A 20,591-nucleotide genomic window follows, 5' to 3' on the forward strand; every position below is an offset into this window, starting at 1 on the left:
TTTCCATGGACATCTGCCTCTTGGATTCCTTTCAACTTGCCCTCTGATGAAACATTTTGTGAGCCGCAGTTACCTCCGACATCTACAAGGTGGCGCTACATTCAGGTGAGAGCACAAGTACGCACAAAATATTGGGGACTTTTGCCAGATGTATCGATGAATTTTACATATTTTTTTCAGAGGCTAGACATTACCTAGAAATGCTTTTTAACAGAGAGATGCTTTAGTTATAATGTGTGGTCGAGCCTCAGCCCTTTCATTGTCTTCCCACTGTAACATATTTATTACCAGCTCATGTGAGTGGTGACTCTGCTTTATGAAACTTATCATATAGTAGGACAATGAGAATAGCAGAAGGGGCGATCGAGATGCTTGCCTACATATTTGTTTATTTTTTATATAATGGCTGATTAATCTGTTCATGATATTTCCATTTTGTGACATGTTGCATTAAAATATATCCTGCTTGCAGAATATATAAGAATTGGTACTGCGTTGGCCGGGAATCGAACCAGGGTCAACTTCTTGGAAGGCAGCTATGCTCACCACTATACCACCAACGCCCTCTGATGTGTGTCATCTCGGTTCTAAATATTACGACCCTGAGTTCAATGTCTATCTTGCACCAGCTTCAATGGTGCATTTGGTGTAGATACCAACATGAAAAGCAGTAGAAAGGTTTTAGCAGATTGTAAGGAACTGGGATTGGAACCAAGGACAAAGCTGTGAAGAAGAGAAGAATGGTAAGCAGCAGTACAAATAATAGATGTGAACATATAGAGGCAGCATGGGAAGCAAAGCAGGGAAAAGAAAGAGTGAACATTCCAGGATATGCCCAGGAGATAGATAAGAGCAGAACAAAAAGGGAAGAATGAAATTCAAAGCATGCCCAGAAAAGTGTTTGAAGGTCCCACCAGTCATTTATGCTTATTATTGTGTGTCTTTACTTTCAAAGTACAGGGTGGATCCTTTGACGATCTCTCTCGAGTATTTCAGCAGACACAGATAGTTCAGAAGTCTTTTCTAACATAGCTGGCACAAGCTTGCACTTTTCCTTGCTGGCAGCCTGGAAATGACAGCTTGGTCCTTGCAAGTAAAATCAAGCAAAATTAGCAGAGGATGGTTTCGATCCATCGACCTCTGGGTTATGGGCCCAGCACGCTTCCGCTGCGCCACTCTGCTGCTTTAGGAAAGTGTTCTCTTTATGCAGATGAGAAGCATTCAGCAGAGTAGCGCGGGATTGGTCGGGCTCTGACCTCATTTGCCTAAGTATATCGCAAGGCATGCTGGGTATAGAAAAACGTCATCTTCCCCTCTCACAATCAGTCATAACTGAAAGTCAGACACTCTCAGGCACTAGCCGTTTCAAACCTTTATCAAGACAGCAGCTTTTGAACCCTCTATATCTCTCTCTGTGACACTAGCGCTAGCATGCTCAGGATTTGGCTTTACCTGGGTGCCAGAGATCTACCCGGTGTGAGGCTTTTGAGCGTTTGGGAGCGTTGTGGACGTTGGACAGGAAACTATGCAAATTTGAAGCATCCAACCTTCCTGCTACAGTGAGAGGCTCTTTCCATGGACATCTGCCTCTTGGATTCCTCTCAACTTGCCTTCTGATAAAACATTTTGTGAGCCGCAGTTACCTTCGACAGCTACAAGGTGGCGCTACATTCAGGTGAGAGCACAAGTATGCACAAAATGTTAGGGACTTTTGACAGATTTATGGGTGGATCTTGTATATTTTTTTCAGTGGCTAGATATTGCCTAGAAATGCTTTCTAAGATAGAGATGCTAGAGTTATAATGTCTGGTCGGGCCTCAGCCCTTTCATTGTCTGCCCACTGTAACATATTTATTACCAGCACATGTGAGTGGTGACTCTGCTTTATGAAACTTATCATATATTAGGACAATGAATGTAGCAGAAGGGGCGATCAAGAGGTTTGCCTACGTATTTGTTTATTTTTTATATATGGCTGATTAATCTGTTCATGATATTTCCATTTTGTGACATGTTGAATTAAAATATATCCTGCTTGCAGAATATATAAGTATTTGCATTGCGTTGGCCGGGAATCGAACCCGGGTCAACTGCTTGGGAAGCAGCTATGCTCTCCACTATACCACCAACACCCTCTGACATGTGTGCTCTCGGTTCTAAATATTATGACTCAGAGATCAAAGACTATCTTGCACCAGCTTCAATGGTGCATTTGGTTTAGATACCAACATGCAAAGCAGTAGAACGTTATTTGCAGAGGGTAAGGAACTGGGGATTAAAACCAAGGACAAAGCTGTGCAGAAGAGAAGAATGGAAAGCCGCAGTACAATTAATATATATAACATATAGAGGCAGCAAGGGAAGCAACGCAGGGAAGAGAAAGAGAGAACATTCCATGAAATGCCCAGGAGATAGATAAGAGCAGAACAAAAAGGGAAGAATGAAATTCAAAGCCTGCCCATAAAAGTGTTTGAAGGTCCCACCATTCATTTATGCTTATTATTTTGTGTCTTTAGTTTCAAAGTACAGGGTGGATCCTTTGACAATCCCTCTCTTGTATTTCAGCAGACACAGATAGTTGAGAAGTCTTATATCACATAGCTGGCACAAGCTTGCGCTTTTCCTTTCTGGCAGCGTGGAAATGATAGCTTGGTCCTTGGAAGAAAAATCAAGCAAAATTAGCAGAGAATGGTTTCGATCCATCGACCTCTGGGTTATGGGCCCAGCACGCTTCCGCTGCGCCACTTTGCTCCTTTTTGAGAGTGTTCTCTTTATGCAGATGAGGAGCATTCAGGGGAGTGGCGTGGGTGTTCGGGATTTGAGAGGACGATGGGCAGGAAACTGTGCAAATTTGAAGCATCCATTCTTCCTGCTGCAGTCAGAGGCTTTTTCCATGGACATCTGCCTCTTGGATTCCTTTCAACTTGCCCTCTGATGAAACATTTTGTGAGCCGCAGTTACCTCCGACATCTACAAGGTGGCGCTACATTCAGGTGAGAGCACAAGTACGCACAAAATATTGGGGACTTTTGCCAGATGTATCGATGAATTTTACATATTTTTTTCAGAGGCTAGACATTACCTAGAAATGCTTTTTAACAGAGAGATGCTTTAGTTATAATGTGTGGTCGAGCCTCAGCCCTTTCATTGTCTTCCCACTGTAACATATTTATTACCAGCTCATGTGAGTGGTGACTCTGCTTTATGAAACTTATCATATAGTAGGACAATGAGTATAGCAGAAGGGGCGATCGAGATGCTTGCCTACATATTTGTTTATTTTTTATATAATGGCTGATTAATCTGTTCATGATATTTCCATTTTGTGACATGTTGCATTAAAATATATCCTGCTTGCAGAATATATAAGAATTGGTACTGCGTTGGCCGGGAATCGAACCCGGGTCACATGCTTGGAAGGCAGCTATGCTCACCACTATACCACCAACGCCCTCTGATGTGTGTAATCTCGGTTCTAAACATTACGACCCTGAGTTCAATGTCTATCTTGCACCAGCTTCAATGGTGCATTTGGTGTAGATACCAACATGAAAAGCAGTAGAAAGGTTTTAGCAGATTGTAAGGAACTGGGATTGAAACCAAGGACAAAGCTGTGAAGAAGAGAAGAATGGTAAGCAGCAGTACAAATAATAGATGTGAACATACAGAGGCAGCATGGGAAGCAAAGCAGGTAAAAGAAAGAGTGAACATTCCAGGATATGCCCAGGAGATAGATAAGAGCAGAACAAAAAGGGAATAATGAAATTCAAAGCATGCCCAGAAAAGTGTTTGAAGGTCCCACCAGTCATTTATGCTTATTATTGTGTGTCTTTACTTTCAAAGTACAGGGTGGATCCTTTGACGATCCCTCTCGAGTATTTCAGCAGACACAGATAGTTCAGAAGTCTTTTCTAACATAGCTGGCACAAGCTTGCACTTTTCCTTGCTGGCAGCCTGGAAATGACAGCTTGGTCCTTGCAAGTAAAATCAAGCAAAATTAGCAGAGGATGGTTTCGATCCATCGACCTCTGGGCCCAGCACGCTTCCGCTGCGCCACTCTGCTGCTTTAGGAAAGTGTTCTCTTTATGCAGATGAGAAGCATTCAGCAGAGTAGCGCGGGATTGGTCGGGCTCTCACCTCATTTGCCTAAGTATATCGCAAGGCATGCTGGGTATAGAAAAACGTCATCTTCCCCTCTCACAATCAGTCATAACTGAAAGTCAGACACTCTCAGGCACTAGCCGTTTCAAACCTTTATCAAGACAGCAGCTCTTGAACCCTCTATATCTCTTTCTGTGATACTAGCGCTAGCATGCTCAGGATTTGGCTTTACCTGGGTGCCAGAGATCTACCCGGTGTGAGGCTTTTGAGCGTTTGGGAGCGTTGTGGACGTTGGACAGGAAACTATGCAAATTTGAAGCATCCAACCTTCCTGCTGCAGTGAGAGGCTCTTTCCATGGACATCTGCCTCTTGGATTCCTCTCAACTTGCCTTCTGATAAAACATTTTGTGAGCCGCAGTTACCTTCGACAGCTACAAGGTGGCGCTACATTCAGGTGAGAGCACAAGTATGCACAAAATGTTAGGGACTTTTGACAGATTTATGGGTGGATCTTGTATAGTTTTTTTCAGAGGCTAGATATTGCCTAGAAATGCTTTCTAAGATAGAGATGCTAGAGTTATAATGTCTGGTCGGGCCTCAGCCCTTTCATTGTCTGCCCACTGTAACATATTTATTACCAGCACATGTGAGTGGTGACTCTGCTTTATGAAACTTATCATATATTAGGACAATGAATGTAGCAGAAGGGGCGATCGAGAGGTTTGCCTACGTATTTGTTTATTTTTTATATATGGCTGATTAATCTGTTCATGATATTTCCATTTTGTGACATGTTGAATTAAAATATATCCTGCTTGCAGAATATATAAGTATTTGCATTGCTTTGGCCGGGAATCGAACCCGGGTCAACTGCTTGGGAAGCAGCTATGCTCTCCATTATACCACCAACGCCCCCTGAAATGTGTACTCTCGGTTCTAAATATTATGACTCAGAGATCAAAGACTTTCTTGCACCAGCTTCAATGGTGCATTTGGTTTAGATACCAACATGCAAAGCAGTAGAACGTTATTTGCAGAGGGTAAGGAACTGGGGATTAAAACCAAGGACAAAGCTGTGCAGAAGAGAAGAATGGAAAGCCGCAGTACAATTAATATATATAACATATAGAGGCAGCAAGGGAAGCAACGCAGGGAAGAGAAAGAGAGAACATTCCATGAAATGCCCAGGAGATAGATAAGAGCAGAACAAAAAGGGAAGAATGAAATTCAAAGCCTGCCCATAAAAGTGTTTGAAGGTCCCACCATTCATTTATGCTTATTATTTTGTGTCTTTAGTTTCAAAGTACAGGGTGGATCCTTTGACAATCCCTCTCTTGTATTTCAGCAGACAGAGATAGTTGAGAAGTCTTATATCACATAGCTGGCACAAGCTTGCGCTTTTCCTTTCTGGCAGCGTGGAAATAACAGCTTGGTCCTTGGAAGAAAAATCAAGCAAAATTAGCAGAGGATGGTTTCGATCCATCGACCTCTGGGTTATGGGCCCAGCACGCTTCCGCTGCGCCACTCTGCTCCTTTTTGAGAGTGTTCTCTTTATGCAGATGAGGAGCATTCCGGGGAGTGGCGTGGGCATTCGGGACGTGAGAGGACGATGGGCAGGAAACTGTGCAAATTTGAAGCATCCATCCTTCCTGCTGCAGTCAGAGGCTCTTTCCATGGACATCTGCCTCTTGGATTCCTTTCAACTTGCCCTCTGATGAAACATTTTGTGAGCCGCAGTTACCTCCGACATCTACAAGGTGGCGCTACATTCAGGTGAGAGCACAAGTATGCACAAAATATTGGGGACTTTTGCCAGATGTATCGATGAATTTTACATATTTTTTTCAGAGGCTAGACATTACCTAGAAATGCTTTTTAACATAGAGATGCTTTAGTTATAATGTGTGGTCGAGCCTCAGCCCTTTCATTGTCTTCCCACTGTAACATATTTATTACCAGCTCATGTGAGTGGTGACTCTGCTTTATGAAACTTATCATATAGTAGGACAATGAGTATAGCAGAAGGGGCGATCGAGATGCTTGCCTACATATTTGTTTATTTTTTATATAATGGCTGATTAATCTGTTCATGATATTTCCATTTTGTGACATGTTGCATTAAAATATATCCTGCTTGCAGAATATATAAGAATTGGTACTGCGTTGGCCGGGAATCGAACCCGGGTCAACTGCTTGGAAGGCAGGTATGCTCACCACTATACCACCAACGCCCTCTGATGTGTGTAATCTCGGTTCTAAATATTACGACCCTGAGTACAATGTCTATCTTGCACCAGCTGCAATGGTGCATTTGGTGTAGATACCAACATGAAAAGCAGTAGAAAGGTTTTAGAAGATTGTAAGGAACTGGGATTGAAACCAAGGACAAAGCTGTGAAGAAGAGAAGAATGGTAAGCAGCAGTACAAATAATAGATGTGAACATACAGAGGCAGCATGGGAAGCAAAGCAGGGAAAAGAAAGAGTGAACATTCAAGGATATGCCCAGGAGATAGATAAGAGCAGAACAAAAAGGGAAGAATGAAATTCAAAGCATGCCCAGAAAAGTGTTTGAAGGTCCCACCAGTCATTTATGCTTATTATTGTGTGTCTTTACTTTCAAAGTACAGGGTGGATCCTTTGACGATCCCTCTCGAGTATTTCAGCAGACACAGATAATTCAGAAGTCTTTTCTAACATAGCTGGCACAAGCTTGCACTTTTCCTTGCTGGCAGCCTGGAAATGACAGCTTGGTCTTTGGAAGAAAAATCAAGCAAAATTAGAAGAGGATGGTTTCGATCCATCGACCTCTGGGTTATGGGCCCAGCACGCTTCCGCTGCGCCACTCTGCTGCTTTAGGAAAGTGTTCTCTTTATGCAGATGAGAAGCATTCAGCAGAGTAGCGCGGGATTGGTCGGGCTCTCACCTCATTTGCCTAAGTATATCGCAAGGCATGCTGGGTATAGAAAAACGTCATCTTCCCCTTTCACAATCAGTCATAACTGAAAGTCAGACACTCTCAGGCACTAGCCGTTTCAAACCTTTATCAAGACAGCAGCTCTTGAACCCTCTATATCTCTCTCTGTGATACTAGCGCTAGAATGCTCAGGATTTGGCTTTACCTGGGTGCCAGAGATCTACCCGGTGAGAGGCTTTTGAGCGTTTGGGAGCGTTGTGGACGTTGGACAGGAAACTATGCAAATTTGAAGCATCCAACCTTCCTGCTGCAGTGAGAGGCTCTTTCCATGGACATCTGCCTCTTGGATTCCTCTCAACTTGCCTTCTGATAAAACATTTTGTGAGCCGCAGTTACCTTCGACAGCTACAAGGTGGCGCTACATTCAGGTGAGAGCACAAGTATGCACAAAATGTTAGGGACTTTTGACAGATTTATGGGTGGATCTTGTATATTTTTTTCAGAGGCTAGATATTGCCTAGAAATGCTTTCTAAGATAGAGATGCTAGAGTTATAATGTCTGGTCGGGCCTCAGCCCTTTCATTGTCTGCCCACTGTAACATATTTATTACCAGCACATGTGAGTGGTGACTCTGCTTTATGAAACTTATCATATATTAGGACAATGAATGTAGCAGAAGGGGCGATCGAGAGGTTTGCCTACGTATTTGTTTATTTTTTATATATGGCTGATTAATCTGTTCATGATATTTCCATTTTGTGACATGTTGAATTAAAATATATCCTGCTTGCAGAATATATAAGTATTTGCATTGCGTTGGCTGGGAATCAAACCCGGGTCAACTGCTTGGGAAGCAGCTATGCTCTCCACTATACCACCAACGCCCTCTGACATGTGTACTCTCGGTTCTAAATATTATGACTCAGAGATCAAAGACTATCTTGCACCAGCTTCAATGGTGCATTTGGTTTAGATACCAACATGCAAAGCAGTAGAACGTTATTTGCAGAGGGTAAGGAACTGGGGATTAAAACCAAGGACAATGCTGTGCAGAAGAGAAGAATGGAAAGCCGCAGTACAATTAATATATATAACATATAGAGGCAGCAAGGGAAGCAACGCAGGGAAGAGAAAGAGAGAACATTCCATGAAATGCCCAGGAGATAGATAAGAGCAGAACAAAAAGGGAAGAATGAAATTAAAAGCCTGCCCATAAAAGTGTTTGAAGGTCCCACCATTCATTTATGCTTATTATTTTGTGTCTTTAGTTTCAAAGTACAGGGTGGATCCTTTGACAATCCCTCTCTTGTATTTCAGCAGACAGAGATAGTTGAGAAGTCTTATATCACATAGCTGGCACAAGCTTGCGCTTTTCCTTTCTGGCAGCGTGGAAATGACAGCTTGGTCCTTGGAAGAAAAATCAAGCAAAATTAGCAGAGGATGGTTTCGATCCATCGACCTCTGGGTTATGGGCCCAGCACGCTTCCGCTGCGCCACTCAGCTCCTTTTTGAGAGTGTTCTCTTTATGCAGATGAGGAGCATTCCGGGGAGTGGCGTGGGCATTCGGGACGTGAGAGGACGATGGGCAGGAAACTGTGCAAATTTGAAGCATCCATCCTTCCTGCTGCAGTCAGAGGCTCTTTCCATGGACATCTGCCTCTTGGATTCCTTTCAACTTGCCCTCTGATGAAACATTTTGTGAGCCGCAGTTATCTCCGAAATCTACAAGGTGGCGCTACATTCAGGTGAGAGCACAAGTATGCACAAAATATTGGGGACTTTTGCCAGATGTATCGATGAATTTTACATATTTTTTTCAGAGGCTAGACATTACCTAGAAATGCTTTTTAACATAGAGATGCTTTAGTTATAATGTGTGGTCGAGCCTCAGCCCTTTTATTGTCTTCCCACTGTAACATATTTATTACCAGCTCATGTGAGTGGTGACTCTGCTTTATGAAACTTATCATATAGTAGGACAATGAGTATAGCAGAAGGGGCGATCGAGATGCTTGCCTACATATTTGTTTATTTTTTATATAATGGCTGATTAATCTGTTCATGATATTTCCATTTTGTGACATGTTGCATTAAAATATATCCTGCTTGCAGAATATATAAGCATTGGTACTGCGTTGGCCGGGAATCGAACCCGGGTCAACTGCTTGGAAGGCAGCTATGCTCACCACTATACCACCAACGCCCTCTGATGTGTGTAATCTCGGTTCTAAATATTACGACCCTGAGTACAATGTCTATCTTGCACCAGCTTCAATGGTGCATTTGGTGTAGATACCAACATGAAAAGCAGTAGAAAGGTTTTAGAAGATTGTAAGGAACTGGGATTGAAACCAAGGACAAAGCTGTGAAGAAGAGAAGAATGGTAAGCAGCAGTACAAATAATAGATGTGAACATACAGAGGCAGCATGGGAAGCAAAGCAGGGAAAAGAAAGAGTGAACATTCCAGGATATGCCCAGGAGATAGATAAGAGGAGAACAAAAAGGGAAGAATGAAATTCAAAGCATGCCCAGAAAAGTGTTTGAAGGTCCCACCAGTCATTTATGCTTATTATTGTGTGTCTTTACTTTCAAAGTACAGGGTGGATCCTTTGACGATCCCTCTCGAGTATTTCAGCAGACACAGATAGTTCAGAAGTCTTTTCTAACATAGCTGGCACAAGCTTGCACTTTTCCTTGCTGGCAGCCTGGAAATGACAGCTTGGTCCTTGCAAGTAAAATCAAGCAAAATTAGCAGAGGATGGTTTCGATCCATCGACCTCTGGGTTATGGGCCCAGCACGCTTTCGCTGTGCCACTCTGCTGCTTTAGGAAAGTGTTCTCTTTATGCAGATGAAAAGCATTCAGCAGAGTAGCGCGGGATTGGTCGGGCTCTCACCTCATTTGCCTAAGTATATCGCAAGGCATGCTGGGTATAGAAAAACGTCATCTTCCCCTCTCACAATCAGTCATAACTGAAAGTCAGACACTCTCAGGCACTAGCCGTTTCAAACCTTTATCAAGACAGCAGCTCTTGAACCCTCTATATCTCTCTCTGTGATACTAGCGCTAGCATGCTCAGGATTTGGCTTTACCTGGGAGCCAGAGATCTACCCGGTGAGGGCGAGGCTTTTGAGCGTTTGGGAGCGTTGTGGACGTTGGACAGGAAACTATGCAAATTTGAAGCATCCAACCTTCCTGCTGCAGTGAGAGGCTCTTTCCATGGACATCTGCCTCTTGGATTCCTCTCAACTTGCCTTCTGATAAAACATTTTGTGAGCCGCAGTTACCTTCGACAGCTACAAGGTGGCGCTACATTCAGGTGAGAGCACAAGTATGCACAAAATGTTAGGGACTTTTGACAGATTTATGGGTGGATCTTGTATATTTTTTTCAGAGGCTAGATATTGCCTAGAAATGCTTTCTAAGATAGAGATGCTAGAGTTATAATGTCTGGTCGGGCCTCAGCCCTTTCATTGTCTGCCCACTGTAACATATTTATTACCAGCACATGTGAGTGGTGACTCTGCTTTATGAAACTTATCATATATTAGGACAATGAATGTAGCAGAAGGGGCGATCAAGAGGTTTGCCTACGTATTTGTTTATTTTTTATATATGGCTGATTAATCTGTTCATGATATTTCCATTTTGTGACATGTTGAATTAAAATATATCCTGCTTGCAGAATATATAAGTATTTGCATTGCGTTGACTGGGAATTGAACCCGGGTCAACTGCTTGGGAAGCAGCTATGCTCTCCACTATACCACCAACGCCCTCTGTCATGTGTACTCTCGGTTCTAAATATTATGACTCAGAGATCAAAGACTATCTTGCACCAGCTTCAATGGTGCATTTGGTTTAGATACCAACATGCAAAGCAGTAGAACGTTATTTGCAGAGGGTAAGGAACTGGGGATTAAAACCAAGGACAAAGCTGTGCAGAAGAGAAGAATGGAAAGCCGCAGTACAATTAATATATATAACATATAGAGGCAGCAAGGGAAGCAACGCAGGGAAGAGAAAGATAGAACATTCCATGAAATGCCCAGGAGATAGATAAGAGCAGAACAAAAAGGGAAGAATGAAATTCAAAGCCTGCCCATAAAAGTGTTTGAAGGTCCCACCATTCATTTATGCTTATTATTTTGTGTCTTTAGTTTCAAAGTACAGGGTGGATCCTTTGACAATCCCTCTCTTGTATTTCAGCAGATACAGATAGTTGAGAAGTCTTATATCACATAGCTGGCACAAGCTTGCGCTTTTCCTTTCTGGCAGCGTGGAAATGACAGCTTGGTCCTTGGAAGAAAAATCAAGCAAAATTAGCAGAGGATGGTTTCGATCCATCGACCTCTGGGTTATGGGCCCAGCACGCTTCCGCTGCGCCACTCTGCTCCTTTTTGAGAGTGTTCTCTTTATGCAGATGAGGAGCATTCCGGGGAGTGGCGTGGGTATTCGGGACGTGAGAGGACGATGGGCAGGAAACTGTGCAAATTTGAAGCATCCATCCTTCCTGCTGCAGTCAGAGGCTCTTTCCATGGACATCTGCCTCTTGGATTCCTTTCAACTTGCCCTCTGATGAAACATTTTGTGAGCCGCAGTTACCTCCGACATCTACAAGGTGGCGCTACATTCAGGTGAGAGCACAAGTATGCACAAAATATTGGGGACTTTTGCCAGATGTATCGATGAATTTTACATATTTTTTTCAGAGGCTAGACATTACCTAGAAATGCTTTTTAACATAGAGATGCTTTAGTTATAATGTGTGGTCGAGCCTCAGCCCTTTCATTGTCTTCCCACTGTAACATATTTATTACCAGCTCATGTGAGTGGTGACTCTGCTTTATGAAACTTATCATATAGTAGGACAATGAGTATAGCAGAAGGGGCGATCGAGATGCTTGCCTACATATTTGTTTATTTTTTATATAATGGCTGATTAATCTGTTCATGATATTTCCATTTTGTGACATGTTGCATTAAAATATATCCTGCTTGCAGAATATATAAGAATTGGTACTGCGTTGGCCGGGAATCGAACCCGGGTCAACTGCTTGGAAGGCAGCTATGCTCACCACTATACCACCAACGCCCTCTGATGTGTGTAATCTCGGTTCTAAATATTACGACCCTGAGTACAATGTCTATCTTGCACCAGCTTCAATGGTGCATTTGGTGTAGATACCAACATGAAAAGCAGTAGAAAGGTTTTAGAAGATTGTAAGGAACTGGGATTGAAACCAAGGACAAAGCTGTGAAGGAGAGAAGAATGGTAAGCAGCAGTACAAATAATAGATGTGAACATACAGAGGCAGCATGGGAAGCAAAGCAGGGAAAAGAAAGAGAGAACATTCCAGGATATGCCCAGGAGATAGATAAGAGCAGAACAAAAAGGGAAGAATGAAATTCAAAGCATGCCCAGAAAAGTGTTTGAAGGTCCCACCAGTCATTTATGCTTATTATTGTGTGTCTTTACTTTCAAAGTACAGGGTGGATCCTTTGACGATCCCTCTCGAGTATTTCAGCAGACACAGATAGTTCAGAAGTCTTTTCTAACATAGCTGGCACAAGCTTGCACTTTTCCTTGCTGGCAGCCTGGAAATGACAGCTTGGTCCTTGCAAGTAAAATCAAGCAAAATTAGCAGAGGATGGTTTCGATCCATCGACCTCTGGGTTATGGGCCCAGCACGCTTCCGCTGCGCCACTCTGCTGCTTTAGGAAAGTGTTCTCTTTATGCAGATGAGAAGCATTCAGCAGAGTAGCGCGGGATTGGTCGGGCTCTCACCTCATTTGCCTAAGTATATCGCAAGGCATGCTGGGTATAGAAAAACGTCATCTTCCCCTCTCACAATCAGTCATAACTGAAAGTCAGACACTCTCAGGCACTAGCCGTTTCAAACCTTTATCAAGACAGCAGCTCTTGAACCCTCTATATCTCTCTCTGTGATACTAGCGCTAGCATGCTCAGGATTTGGCTTTACCTGGGAGCCAGAGATCTACCCGGTGAGGGTGAGGCTTTTGAGTGTTTGGGAGCGTTGTGGACGTTGGACAGGAAACTATGCAAATTTGAAGCATCCAACCTTCCTGCTGCAGTGAGAGGCTCTTTCCATGGACATCTGCCTCTTGGATTCCTCTCAACTTGCCTTCTGATAAAACATTTTGTGAGCTGCAGTTACCTTCGACAGCTACAAGGTGGCGCTACATTCAGGTGAGAGCACAAGCATGCACAAAATGTTAGGGACTTTTGACAGATTTATGGGTGGATCTTGTATATTTTTTTCAGAGGCTAGATATTGCCTGCAGGCCTTGAAATTCAAAGCCTGCACAGAAAAGTGTTTGAAGGTCCCACCAGTCATGTATGCTTATTATTGTGTGTCTTTACTTTCAAAGTACAGGGTGGATCCTTTGACACTCCCTCTCTTGTATTTCAGCAGACACAGATAGTTGAGAAGTCTTATATCACTTAGCTGGCACAAGCTTTTTTTCAGAGGCTAGATATTGCCTAGAAATGCTTTCTAAGATAGAGATTCTAGAGTTATAATGTCTGGTCGGGCCTCAGCCCTTTCATTGTCTGCCCACTGTAACATATTTATTACCAGCACATGTGAGTGGTGACTCTGCTTTATGAAACTTATCATATATTAGGACAATGAATGTAGCAGAAGGGGCGATAGAGAGGTTTGCCTACGTATTTGTTTATTTTTTATATATGGCTGATTAATCTGTTCATGATATTTCCATTTTGTGACATGTTGAATTAAAATATATCCTGCTTGCAGAATATATAAGTATTTGCATTGCGTTGACTCGGAATTGAACCCGGGTCAACTGCTTGGGAAGCAGCTATGCTCTCCACTATACCACCAACGCCCTCTGACATGTGTGCTCTCGGTTCTAAATATTATGACTCAGAGATCAAAGACTATCTTGCACCAGCTTCAATGGTGCATTTGGTTTAGATACCAACATGCAAAGCAGTAGAACGTTATTTGCAGAGGGTAAGGAACTGGGGATTAAAACCAAGGACAAAGCTGTGCAGAAGAGAAGAATGGAAAGCCGCAGTACAATTAATATATATAACATATAGAGGCAGCAAGGGAAGCAACGCAGGGAAGAGAAAGAGAGAACATTCCATGAAATGCCTAGGAGATAGATAAGAGCAGAACAAAAAGGGAAGAATGAAATTCAAAGCCTGCCCATAAAAGTGTTTGAAGGTCCCACCATTCATTTATGCTTATTATTGTGTGTCTTTAGTTTCAAAGTACAGGGTGGATCCTTTGACGATCCCTCTCGAGTATTTCAGCAGACACAGATAGTTCAGAAGTCTTTTCTAACATAGCTGGCACAAGCTTGCACTTTTCCTTGCTGGCGCTAGCATGCTCAGGATTTGGCTTTACCTGGGAGCCAGAGATCTACCCGGTGAGGGCGAGGCTTTTGAGCGTTTGGGAGCGTTGTGGACGTTGGACAGGAAACTATGCAAATTTGAAGCATCCAACCTTCCTGCTGCAGTGAGAGGCTCTTTCCATGGACATCTGCCTCTTGGATTCCTCTCAACTTGCCTTCTGATAAAACATTTTGTGAGCCGCAGTTACCTTCGACAGCTACAAGGTGGCGCTACATTCAGGTGAGAGCACAAGTATGCACAAAATGTTAGGGACTTTTGACAGATTTATGGGTGGATCTTGTATATTTTTTTCAGAGGCTAGATATTGCCTAGAAATGCTTTCTAAGATAGAGATGCTAGAGTTATAATGTCTGGTCGGGCCTCAGCCCTTTCATTGTCTGCCCACTGTAACATATTTATTACCAGCACATGTGAGTGGTGACTCTGCTTTATGAAACTTATCATATATTAGGACAATGAATGTAGCAGAAGGGGCGATCAAGAGGTTTGCCTACGTATTTGTTTATTTTTTATATATGGCTGATTAATCTGTTCATGATATTTCCATTTTGTGACATGTTGAATTAAAATATATCCTGCTTGCAGAATATATAAGAATTGGTACTGCGTTGGCCGGGAATCGAACCCGGGTCAACTGCTTGGAAGGCAGCTATGCTCACCACTATACCACCAACGCACTCTGATGTGTGTAATCTCGGTTCTAAATATTACGACCCTGAGTTCAATGTCTATCTTGCACCAGCTTCAATGGTGCATTTGGTGTAGATACCAACATGAAAAGCAGTAGAAAGGTTTTAGAAGATTGTAAGGAACTGGGATTGAAACCAAGGACAAAGCTGTGAAGAAGAGAAGAATGGTAAGCAGCAGTACAAATAATAGATGTGAACATACAGAGGCAGCATGGGAAGCAAAGCAGGGAAAAGAAAGAGAGAACATTCCAGGATATGCCCAGGAGATAGATAAGAGCAGAACAAAAAGGGAAGAATGAAATTCAAAGCATGCCCAGAAAAGTGTTTGAAGGTCCCACCAGTCATTTATGCTTATTATTGTGTGTCTTTACTTTCAAAGTACAGGGTGGATCCTTTGACGATCCCTCTCGAGTATTTCAGCAGACACAGATAGTTCAGAAGTCTTTTCTAACATAGCTGGCACAAGCTTGCACTTTTCCTTGCTGGCAGCCTGGAAATGACAGCTTGGTCCTTGCAAGTAAAATCAAGCAAAATTAGCAGAGGATGGTTTCGATCCATCGACCTCTGGGTTATGGGCCCAGCACGCTTCCGCTGCGCCACTCTGCTGCTTTATGAAAGTGTTCTCTTTATGCAGATGAGAAGCATTCAGCAGAGTAGCGCGGGATTGGTCGGGCTCTCACCTCATTTGCCTAAGTATATCGCAAGGCATGCTGGGTATAGAAAAACGTCATCTTCCCCTCTCACAATCAGTCATAACTGAAAGTCAGACACTCTCAGGCACTAGCCGTTTCAAACCTTTATCAAGACAGCAGCTCTTGAACCCTCTATATCTCTCTCTGTGATACTAGCGCTAGCATGCTCAGGATTTGGCTTTACCTGGGAGCCAGAGATCTACCCGGTGAGGGCGAGGCTTTTGAGCGTTTGGGAGCGTTGTGGACGTTGGACACGAAACTATGCAAATTTGAAGCATCCAACCTTCCTGCTGCAGTGAGAGGCTCTTTCCATGGACATCTGCCTCTTGGATTCCTCTCAACTTGCCTTCTGATAAAACATTTTGTGAGCCGCAGTTACCTTCGACAGCTACAAGGTGGCGCTACATGCAGGTGAGAGCACAAGTATGCACAAAATGTTAAGGACTTTTGACAGATTTATCGGTGGATCTTGTATATTTTTTTCAGAGGCTAGATATTGCCTGCAGGCCTTGAAATTCAAAGCCTGCACAGAAAAGTGTTTGAAGGTCCCACCAGTCATGTATGCTTATTATTGTGTGTCTTTACTTTCAAAGTACAGGGTGGATCCTTTGACACTCCCTCTCTTGTATTTCAGCAGACACAGATAGTTGAGAAGTCTTATATCACTTAGCTGGCACAAGCTTGCGCTTTTCCTTTCCGGCAGCATGGAAATGACAGCTTGGTCCTTGGAAGAAAAATCAAGCAAAATTAGCAGAGGATGCTTTCGATCCATCGACCTCTGGGTTATGGGCCCAGCACGCTTCCGCTGCGCCACTCTGCTCCTTATTCAGAGTGTTCTCTTTATGCAGATGAGGAGCATTCAGGGGAGTGACGTGGGCGTTCGGGACGTGAGAGGACGATGGGCAGGAAACTGTGCAAATTTGAAGCATCCATCCTTCCTGCTGCAGTCAGAGGCTCTTTCCAAGGACATCTGCCTCTTGGATTCCTCTCAACTTGCCTTCTGATAAAACATTTTGTGAGCCGCAGTTACCTTCGGCGCCTACAAGGTGGCGCTACATTCAGGTGAGAGCACAAGTATGCCCAAAATATTGGGGACTTTTGCCAGATTTATCGATGGATTTTACATATTTTTTTCAGAGGCTAGACATTACCTAGGAATGCTTTCTAACATAGAGATGCTAGAGTTATAATGTCTGGTCGGGCCTCAGCCCTTTCATTGTCTGCCCACTGTAACATATTTATTACCAGCACATGTGAGTGGTGACTCTGCTTTATGAAACTTATCATATATTAGGACAATGAATGTAGCAGAAGGGGCGATCGAGAGGTTTGCCTACGTATTTGTTTATTTCTTTATATATGGCTGATTAATCTGTTCATGATATTTCCATTTTGTGAAATGTTGAATTAAAGTATATCCTGCTTGCAGAATATATAAGTATTTGCATTGCGTTGGCCGGGAATCGAACCCGGGTCAACTGCTTGGGAAGCAGCTATGCTCACCACTATACCACCAACACCCTCTGACATTTGCACTCTCGGTTCTAAATATTATGACTCAGAGATCAATGACTATCTTGCACCAGCTTCAATGGTGCATTTGGTTTAGATACGAACATGAAAAGCAGTAGAACGTTATTTGCAGAGGGTAAGGAACTGGGGATTAAAACCAAGGACAAAGCTGTGCAGAAGAGAAGAATGGAAAGCAGCAGTACAATTAATATATATATAACATATAGAGGCAGCAAGGGAAGCAAAGCAGGGAAGAGAAAGAGAGAACATTCCATGAAATGCCCAGGAGATAGATAAGAGCAGAACAAAAAGGGAAGAATGAAATTCAAAGCCTGCACAGAAAAGTGTTTGAAGGTCCCACCAGTCATGTATGCTTATTATTGTGTGTCTTTACTTTCAAAGTACAGGGTGGATCCTTTGACACTCCCTCTCTTGTATTTCAGCAGACACAGATAGTTGAGAAGTCTTATATCACTTAGCTGGCACAAGCTTGCGCTTTTCCTTTCCGGCAGCATGGAAATGACAGCTTGGTCCTTGGAAGAAAAATCAAGCAAAATTAGCAGAGGATGCTTTCGATCCATCAACCTCTGGGTTATGGGCCCAGCACGCTTCCGCTGCGCCACTCTGCTCCTTATTCAGAGTGTTCTCTTTATGCAGATGAGGAGCATTCAGGGGAGTGACGTGGGCGTTCGGGACGTGAGAGGACGATGGGCAGGAAACTGTGCAAATTTGAAGCATCCATCCTTCCTGCTGCAGTCAGAGGCTCTTTCCAAGGACATCTGCCTCTTGGATTCCTCTCAACTTGCCTTCTGATAAAACATTTTGTGAGCCGCAGTTACCTTCGGCGCCTACAAGGTGGCGCTACATTCAGGTGAGAGCACAAGTATGCCCAAAATATTGGGGACTTTTGCCAGATTTATCGATGGATTTTACATATTTTTTTCAGAGGCTAGACATTACCTAGGAATGCTTTTTAACATAGAGATGCTTTAGTTATAATGTGTGGTCGGGCCTCAGCCCGTTCATTGTCTTCCCACTGTAACATATTTATTACTAGCTCACGTGAGTGGTGACTCTGCTTTATGAAACTTATCATATAGTAGGACAATGAGTATAGCAGAAGGGGCGATCGAGATGCTTGCCTACATATTTGTTTATTTTTTATATAATGGCTGATTAATCTGTTCATGATATTTCCATTTTGTGACATGTTGCATTAAAATATATCCTGATTGCAGAATATATAAGAATTGGTACTGCGTTGGCCGGGAATCGAACCCGGGTCAACTGCTTGGAAGGCAGCTATGCTCACCACTATACCACCAACCCCCTCTGATCTGTGCAATCTCGGTTCTAAACATTACGACCCTGAGTTCAATGTCTATCGCACCAGCTTCAATGGTGCATTTGGTTTAGATACCAACATGAGAAGCAGTAGAAAGGTTTTAGCAGATTGTAAGGAACTGGGATTGAAACCAAGGACAAAGCTGTGAAGAAGAGAAGAATGGTAAGCAGCAGTACAAATAATGGATATGAACATATAGAGGCAGCATGGGAAGCAAAGCAGGGAAAAGAAAGAGAGAACATTCCAGGAAATGCCCAGGAGATAGATAAGAGCAGAACAAAAAGGGAAGAATGATATTCAAAGCATGCCCAGAAAAGTGTTTGAAGGTCCCACCAGTCATTTATGCTTATTATTGTGTGTCTTTACTTTCAAGGTACAGGGTGGATCCTTTGACGATCCCTCTCTTGTATTTCAGCAGACACAGATAGTTCAGAAGTCGTTTCTACCATAGCTGGCACAAGCTTGCGCTTTTCCTTGCTGGCAGCCTTAAAATGACAGCTTGGTCCTTGGAAGAAAAATCAAGCAAAATTAGCAGAGGATGGTTTCGATCCATCGACCTCTGGGTTATGGGCCCAGCACGCTTCCGCTGCGCCACTCTGCTGCTTTGGGAAAGTGTTCTCTTTATGCAGATGAGGAGCATTCAGCAGAGTAGTGTGTGATTGGTCGGGCTCTCACCTCATTTGCCTAAGTATATCGCAAGGCATGCTGGGTATAGAAAAACTTCATCTTCCCCTCTCACAATCAGTCATAACTGAAAGTCAGACACTCTCAGGCACTAGCCGTTTCAAACCTTTATCAAGACAGCAGCTCTTGAACCCTCTATATCTCTCTCTGTGATACTAGCGCTAGCATGCTCAGGATTTGGCTTTACCTGGGTGCCAGAGATCTACCCGGTGAGGGCGAGGCTTTTGAGCGTTTGGGAGCGTTGTGGACGTTGGACAGGAAACTATGCAAATTTGAATCATCCAACCTTCCTGCTGCAGTGAGACGCTCTTTCCATGGACATCTGCCTCTTGGATTCCTCTCAACTTGCCTTTTGATAAAACATTTTGTGAGCCGCAGTTACCTTCGACAGCTACAAGGTGGCGCTACATGCAGGTGAGAGCACAAGTATGCACAAAATGTTAAGGACTTTTGACAGATTTATCGGTGGATCTTGTATATTTTTTTCAGAGGCTAGATATTGCCTAGAAATGCTTTCTAACATAGAGATGCTAGAGTTATAATGTCTGGTCGGGCCTCAGCCCTTTCATTGTCTGCCCACTGTAACATATTTATTACCAGCACATGTGAGTGGTGACTCTGCTTTATGAAACTTATCATATATTAGGACAATGAATGTAACAGAAGGGGCGATCGAGAGGTTTGCCTACGTATTTGTTTATTTCTTTATATATGGCTGATTAATCTGTTCATGATATTTCCATTTTGTGAAATGTTGAATTAAAGTATATCTGCTTGCAGAATATATAAGTATTTGCATTGCGTTGGCCGGGAATCGAACCCGGGTCAACTGCTTGGGAAGCAGCTATGCTCACCACTATACCACCAACGCCCTCTGACATTTGCGCTCTCGGTTCTAAATATTATGACTCAGAGATCAATGACTATCTTGCACCAGCTTCAATGGTGCATTTGGTTTAGATACCAACATGAAAAGCAGTAGAACGTTATTTGCAGAGGGTAAGGAACTGGGGATTAAAACCAAGGACAAAGCTGTGCAGAAGAGAAGAATGGAAAGCAGCAGTACAATTAATATATATATAACATATAGAGGCAGCAAGGGAAGCAAAGCAGGGAAGAGAAAGAGAGAACATTCCATGAAATGCCCAGGAGATAGATAAGAGCAGAACAAAAAGGGAAGCATGAAATTCAAAGCCTGCACAGAAAAGTGTTTGAAGGTCCCACCAGTCATGTATGCTTATTA

At 43.1% G+C, this 20,591-nt stretch overlaps 16 non-coding genes across 16 annotated transcripts; all 16 read right to left on the bottom strand.

The window, feature by feature from the left end:
- Positions 1 to 1,110: 1,110 nt before the first annotated feature.
- Positions 1,111 to 1,182, bottom strand: TRNAM-CAU (transfer RNA methionine (anticodon CAU)). Its single transcript has one exon. It is a non-coding gene; the product is annotated as a tRNA-Met (tRNA).
- An 878-nt stretch (positions 1,183 to 2,060) lies between these two features.
- TRNAG-CCC (transfer RNA glycine (anticodon CCC)) lies at positions 2,061 to 2,132 on the bottom strand. Its single transcript has one exon. It is a non-coding gene; the product is annotated as a tRNA-Gly (tRNA).
- A 2,810-nt stretch (positions 2,133 to 4,942) lies between these two features.
- Positions 4,943 to 5,014, bottom strand: TRNAG-CCC (transfer RNA glycine (anticodon CCC)). Its single transcript has one exon. It is a non-coding gene; the product is annotated as a tRNA-Gly (tRNA).
- A 547-nt stretch (positions 5,015 to 5,561) lies between these two features.
- TRNAM-CAU (transfer RNA methionine (anticodon CAU)) lies at positions 5,562 to 5,633 on the bottom strand. Its single transcript has one exon. It is a non-coding gene; the product is annotated as a tRNA-Met (tRNA).
- Positions 5,634 to 6,261: 628 nt separating this feature from the next.
- Positions 6,262 to 6,333, bottom strand: TRNAG-UCC (transfer RNA glycine (anticodon UCC)). Its single transcript has one exon. It is a non-coding gene; the product is annotated as a tRNA-Gly (tRNA).
- A 2,816-nt stretch (positions 6,334 to 9,149) lies between these two features.
- Positions 9,150 to 9,221, bottom strand: TRNAG-UCC (transfer RNA glycine (anticodon UCC)). Its single transcript has one exon. It is a non-coding gene; the product is annotated as a tRNA-Gly (tRNA).
- A 1,501-nt stretch (positions 9,222 to 10,722) lies between these two features.
- On the bottom strand, positions 10,723 to 10,794 carry TRNAG-CCC (transfer RNA glycine (anticodon CCC)). Its single transcript has one exon. It is a non-coding gene; the product is annotated as a tRNA-Gly (tRNA).
- A 547-nt stretch (positions 10,795 to 11,341) lies between these two features.
- Positions 11,342 to 11,413, bottom strand: TRNAM-CAU (transfer RNA methionine (anticodon CAU)). Its single transcript has one exon. It is a non-coding gene; the product is annotated as a tRNA-Met (tRNA).
- A 628-nt stretch (positions 11,414 to 12,041) lies between these two features.
- TRNAG-UCC (transfer RNA glycine (anticodon UCC)) lies at positions 12,042 to 12,113 on the bottom strand. Its single transcript has one exon. It is a non-coding gene; the product is annotated as a tRNA-Gly (tRNA).
- A 547-nt stretch (positions 12,114 to 12,660) lies between these two features.
- Positions 12,661 to 12,732, bottom strand: TRNAM-CAU (transfer RNA methionine (anticodon CAU)). Its single transcript has one exon. It is a non-coding gene; the product is annotated as a tRNA-Met (tRNA).
- Positions 12,733 to 15,030: 2,298 nt separating this feature from the next.
- Positions 15,031 to 15,102, bottom strand: TRNAG-UCC (transfer RNA glycine (anticodon UCC)). The gene has a single exon. It is a non-coding gene; the product is annotated as a tRNA-Gly (tRNA).
- A 547-nt stretch (positions 15,103 to 15,649) lies between these two features.
- Positions 15,650 to 15,721, bottom strand: TRNAM-CAU (transfer RNA methionine (anticodon CAU)). Its single transcript has one exon. It is a non-coding gene; the product is annotated as a tRNA-Met (tRNA).
- Positions 15,722 to 17,255: 1,534 nt separating this feature from the next.
- Positions 17,256 to 17,327, bottom strand: TRNAG-CCC (transfer RNA glycine (anticodon CCC)). Its single transcript has one exon. It is a non-coding gene; the product is annotated as a tRNA-Gly (tRNA).
- Positions 17,328 to 18,576: 1,249 nt separating this feature from the next.
- TRNAG-UCC (transfer RNA glycine (anticodon UCC)) lies at positions 18,577 to 18,648 on the bottom strand. The gene has a single exon. It is a non-coding gene; the product is annotated as a tRNA-Gly (tRNA).
- Positions 18,649 to 19,193: 545 nt separating this feature from the next.
- Positions 19,194 to 19,265, bottom strand: TRNAM-CAU (transfer RNA methionine (anticodon CAU)). The gene has a single exon. It is a non-coding gene; the product is annotated as a tRNA-Met (tRNA).
- An 882-nt stretch (positions 19,266 to 20,147) lies between these two features.
- TRNAG-CCC (transfer RNA glycine (anticodon CCC)) lies at positions 20,148 to 20,219 on the bottom strand. The gene has a single exon. It is a non-coding gene; the product is annotated as a tRNA-Gly (tRNA).
- Positions 20,220 to 20,591: the final 372 nt, after the last annotated feature.

Source organism: Lissotriton helveticus, chromosome 11 (assembly GCF_964261635.1).
Source record: "Lissotriton helveticus chromosome 11, aLisHel1.1, whole genome shotgun sequence".
In the NCBI taxonomy this organism is placed as follows: domain Eukaryota; kingdom Metazoa; phylum Chordata; class Amphibia; order Caudata; family Salamandridae; genus Lissotriton; species Lissotriton helveticus.